The following is a 6,063-nucleotide window of genomic DNA, read 5'->3' on the forward strand; positions in this document are numbered from 1 at the left end:
TTTTGTTGTGAAAACAATTCACCGCCAGAACAGTAGATGGCGCAACGGAAGTCGAGCTTAGCGAAGCCTACCTCATGAGGTATATAGAAGAAGTCCACGCTGGTTTATTTACGTCCTCCCGGCTCCTCACACATAGTGAACGATGGCAGCTAACAGAAAAAGGATGTTGATGACGCGACAGTTTTTGCTGAATAAAGTGACATCCAGCGGGTCATAATGCTTATGTTATCGTGTCTTACCGCAGCGGTTCCCCGGTCTTGTTTCCAAACTGCGTTGCTAATTCAACAGCTGCAACAGCTTGAAGCTACACGGAGGCAGCTAGCTTCCCCCCAGCTTCCACACACAGTCAGCAGGGACTCCCGATACTAACTACTACCAAATGTTTGCTTCTAACCTGACGGTGTTTGAGAAACAGTGTCATGACAGCCGTGGGATTAAAGTCAGTGGGTTGTTGCGCTGTTCCCACCGCAGTTAGCATGGTGGCTAGCCCGCTATCCCCGTTATCAAAGTTCGTTATAACCGTATGTTACCGTACACACATGCCGTAAGTGCTCTAACCAGCAACCATCAGCCGGACAACGCCGCTGGCTTAACACACTTGTCACATTAATCATAGAGTCGTAGTTGTGATTTTGGTTTAATGTGATGTAGGGAATGGAACAGGAAGTTTCCATTCTGAAATGGTGGCGTTAGCGGGCCAATCACAGCCCAGGGTTTTCCGTGGTCTCTCCGCCATTTCGACGTGTAGTTAGAAAAATGAGAGCTGCACGAAAAGCTCTCCAAGGAGCCGCGGCGAGGCCCGGAGGGGGCGTTCCATGTTGGAGAAGGCAGTCCTCTCTGTCCGTGTCCGTCAAAACGGAGAAGCATACATTGGCCTTAAGCGCTAATCCCTAGAGCGCCGGCGCTTGGCGGTTCACACCGGGCGCGGTGACGACGCCGAAGCGCCGCTGTTATCAGCCTGCAATAAAAACGGCATTTAATAATTTTTTTCAAGCATATACTTACTTGTTGCTCCAAAAGTAACTGCAACAGCGTCCCAACATGTGTCCTTTTTAGTCTTGTCTTTATACAACATGTTCCGAGGATCATACAACTCACTGCACTTCTCCACTTCAATTATTAATTTAATCCATGTTGAAGAACTTCTCCGCTGTTTGCTTTGTTAAATGTCGGGTGTCGAGGGTAAATTACGTATTCTCCACTCAAACCTATGTGGAGAATACGTAGCCCACCCCTCTCTCTCTTTTTATCTTTATGTCTGCTTGTGTGGCTGTAGTGGATGGGCAGAGGGTGACATTTAATAATGTGGTCGGTAAAAGTGGTAAAATTAAAACTCCTGGACAACAGAAGGTGAATACAAAGTATGGGATGCATATTTGATCATTAATCTCACATAAAATATGTCATCAATATCATTTAAAATCATTTTTCAGTGTGTTTCCTGTCGCGATACGCTCGCGTCAAGCGGAAAAAATAGACTCGACGCCGAAACAATCGCTACACGGCGCTAGGCAGCCGCGGCGCAAAGCTACGCTTCAGCCTCAGGTGTGTTCAGCACAACGATTTAACATGGGAGTGGATGGGAGCCAGAGGATTGGCTCTGCGCTTACGCCTCGCTTCGGCGTCGCTTCCGCGTCCGGTGTGAACCCGGCGTAAAGGTGACATAAAAACACTAAAGGCTCACTCAGGAGCCAGTCTTTATTTTTTTCCCTCCTGGGCTCCTGTAGAAACATGGTGGGGCTATATGGTTGACGTGGAAGAGGAGGACCTGCTCCTGACATACAGTGGATACAAAAAGTGTACACACCCCTGTTAAAATGCAAGGTTTTTGTGATGTAAACAAATGAGACAAAGATAAATCCTGTCTTTGAAAAAAACTTTTTCCCAGTTTAGAGTGACATTTAACGTGAACAATTCAATTGAAAAAAGAAACTGAAATCTTTTAGGGGGAAAAATAAAAATAAAAACTAAAATAATGTGGTTGCATAAGTGTGCACTCTTCAAAATTAACTGTATTCAAAATTAACCAATCACATTCAAACTCATGTTAAATAGTAGTCAGTACACACATGCCATCCTTTACAGTGTCTCTGATTAATCCCAAATAAAGTTTAGCTGTTTTAATAGGATTTTCCTGACATTCTCTTAGTTGCTACTTACAGCAAGAGCCATGGTCCGCAGAGAGTTTCCTAAGCAGCAGAGGGATCTCATTTTTGAAAGTGGCATTAGCAAGAACTGGACATCCCTCCAAAATTAATGAAAAAACTGGTCAGGGAGGCTTCCAAGAGGCCTACATCAACATTAAAGGAGCTGGAGGAATTTCTGGCAAGGACTGGCTGTGTACTACATGTGACAACAATCTTCCGTATTATTCGTATGTTTGGGCTATGGGGCAGGTGGCAAGAAATAAGCCTTTTCTTACCAAGAAAAACATCCAAGGCCGGCTAAATTTAGCAAAAACATACATGAAGTCTCCAAAAAGCATGTGGGAAAATATGTTATGGTCTGATGAAACCAAGGTTGAACTTTTTGGCCATAATTCCAAAAGGTATGTTTAGCGCAAAAACAACACTGCACATCACCTAAAGAACACCGTACCATCAATGAAGCATGGTGGTGGCAGCATCATGCTTTGGGGCTGGTTTACGTCAGCTGTAACTGGGGAATTAGTCAAGATGGAGGGACTTATGAACAGTTAAAAAATACCAGTTTTGGCACAAAACCTTGAGGCTTCTGTTAGAAAGCTGAAGATGTAGAGGAATGTCACCTATCAGCATGGCAACACCCAAAGCGCACATCCAAATCAACAAAACCATGGCTTCACCAGAAGAAGATCATGTTTTGGAATGGCCCAGCCAGACCCCAGACCTGATTCCAATTGGACATCTGTGGGGTGATCTGAAAAGGGCTGTGCACAAGAGATGCCCTAGCAATCTGAGAGATTTGGAGCCCTTTTGCAAAGAAGAGTGGGCAAATATTGCAGGGTCAAGATGTGTCATGCTAATAGATTCCTAACCCAAAAGACTACAGTGCTGTAATAGAATCCAAAGGTGCTTCAACAGAGTATTAGGTTAAGGGTGTGCATACGTATGCAACCAGGTCACTGAATTGTTCACGTTATAAGTCACCCTAAAGGTGGAAAAAGTTTGGACAGGATTTATCTCTGTCTCATGTGTTTACATCACAAAAACCTTGCATTTTAACACAGGTGTGTACACTTTTGATATGCACTGTAGATTTAAAGGGGTCATTCTGAGGTAACTAAAACTATAAAGATTCTTAGTTTCAGGTGAATGTACACAAATAACAACATTATGAATATTGTGTCGCAGCTTTGCTAGTAAATCCCACTAAATTCCCCCCCAAAACCTTTTTTTTACAGTGTAAGGTTTTTTAACTTAATATTTAACAGCCTCAGGAGAATCAAGATTTTAAGGAACAGTTTAAGTCAGAGATATATTAGAAGATGCATACTCCAGTCTGAGTATGTGGTCGAAATCAAGCAATAATTAGCTTAGCTGAGCATTAAGAATAAAATCAGAAGTTAGTCTTGAGCTTGAAAGTCCACTCACTTACATTTTAACAAATAGAAACATGTAAACAACGTGTTATTCTTTTAACCAACAGTTTCTTGACTGGCTATAGAGACTTCCTGAGGTGAAGTTTCCCGTCATATTTGAGGTGATGATGAGACTTTTTTAAACAAAAAAGATAATACATGTTAACTATTTAAATTTTGATACAAGCCATGTCCCTCGTATTCTCGGCTTTCGCGAAGTTTAGCCAATTAGCTGCTTTCTCTGACTTCATGTTTAGCATATTGACATCGTGTCGAGGTTCTAATCCAATGCTCTGCAAGCAAATGAATAAGGCAAAATTATTTCACTACATGTATGTTCTCTACCAAGGCTATGTTTTAATGATCTATGCAGTTGGTTTTAAGTATTGGGCGCTAGCGCATTTTGAGTGTGCCCACTTTTGCTTGTTCAATTCAGTGGGGTTGTACTTAGTCTCTTAAATAATCATGGATATGTACCAGCGCAGCTGTCCGGTGCATCTTGAGGTTGCTACTCGCCCATGGATAATTCAACATGCTTACTGGAAGAGCCAGGGATCAAACCACCAACCCTCTTAATGTTGGATTTAGAGGTTGGTATAGGATTATTGTGTTATTCAGACTAGAGAAAAGAGCTGAGACACGGCGGGTAAAATAAGTGAAGTACAGTTAGCTGTCTTGTTTTGTTTATGCAGCTCATAACCTGTTTCTTACTCAGCTTTCAGATTTCAGCATAAAACTCAAGCAATGTTCTTGGTATTTTTCTCTCCTTCCCAGTGGCCACCTTGTAACAAGCCCTGTCGATGATGGTAACGATTTTTTGCACTTATAATGAGCAGAGCTCAAAGGTGGCTCACACTCATTTTATCATTGCCAAAAACTAATTTATTCTATATTTCTCTCCACGTAGCACAAGTGTCCACAGGCACCTGACTGAAGCACATGTTTGGAAATTGATACAACTCATATTGAATCGAGATGGTTTCTGGTATAAATGTCCTCACAAAAAAATGCCACTGTCACACAAAGATGTTAAATTAGTGTGAAAATATGTGAATTTGAATTAATTATGTATTCAAGATATGGGCATGAAATGTCATCGTGACATTGACAGTCTGTGAGCTGACTTTCAAAGAAAAGGAGGAATATGCGTGAGATAAGTTGTTGATGGACAGAAGTACCAAGAAATGATGAGGTTCAGGAGAGAGTGTTCTGTTAATTATGCTGTAACATTGACAGCACTGGGTTTCTCTTATTGACTTTTATTACTGCAAAAAAACATTCATCTTGGGATGGAACCTGGTTTGAAGATCAGCTTTAAAAACTGTCTTAAAACAATAACATATTCTCGCCCTTGCACCTCCCTCTGCAACCCTTGGCAGATGTGTTCCCAGTAATGTTAATAAAATAGGATTTATAGACTCCTAAACAGAAACTGACTTTTCGAAGTGTACAAACTCAGGAGCCACCTTTTTCAGAAGCTGGATATTTTGATGGAGGCGACCGACAAAGACGTGTCCTTCAGAGGATCCAGAGGCGAGGTGGAACAGGTGTGTTTGTGCAGCTCTTCTCGTCTCTGGAATTCAAGATTTCTATCACCAGGATTCTGCCGTAAAACAGAAATATACCAGCAGTCAGCTGAGGGCAACTCGTACAGCATTTTAAGAAATAAGCAACTCGTAGAGTAGTTGAGGAATTAAACATAACGTGGGCTGGAGGTGATAGGCAACACGTAGCGTATAGTCACGTAGAGTATTTCGTATCACAGCAAATTTGAACTGTATTGTAACATACTGTAAAACAAATTATTGTACAGTATCATATCGTATTGAATCGTATTGTATCATATTAAAATGTATTACTTCATATAACATATCATATTGCATCGTAGGAACTATCGTATCGTGTTGTATTTTATCACAAAGAAACATATCATAGCAAATCAGGATATCATATTATATCATACTGCATCCTAACGTATTGTATCATAAACAGGGATAACATGTGAACTCCACACAGGGGCCATGGCCTTCTTTCTATGAGCAGCCAACGACTGTGCTGCCCCTGACAACAAATACGACACAAAGAATCTCTGACCAGATTCTCAATCCCAAGACACTTGTGAAATAAACAGCCTGCCCACACAGGTGTCTTGACCTGATTGGCCCTTTTCTCGGAAATGCGTGGGTTAAGTGCACCGCTGACATCTTCCTAACTCACCTGCTATTCTGTTGTACCTCTTAGGGCAATTCACACATAATCGTGTGATCTCCCAAAATGTTCATCATAGCTCCACCTTATGCAGTGTGAGCAAATGTCTTAATCAGCTCATGTATCTGAAAAAAACACCTGTGTGGGTGTGCAGGGCCTCAAATATTCAAAGGAGAGCGAAGACCACCGACCGGTTGCTCATACAGTGGTGTGAATGAATTTACCAAGCTGTCATAGACTTTTGTCATGTTTTATGTGGGTTCACTTGGCATCAGCTTGGTTTTTAATCATCCTCT

The sequence above is a fragment of the Platichthys flesus genome, chromosome 1, assembly GCF_949316205.1.
Source record: "Platichthys flesus chromosome 1, fPlaFle2.1, whole genome shotgun sequence".
Taxonomy (NCBI): Eukaryota; Metazoa; Chordata; class Actinopteri; order Pleuronectiformes; family Pleuronectidae; genus Platichthys; species Platichthys flesus.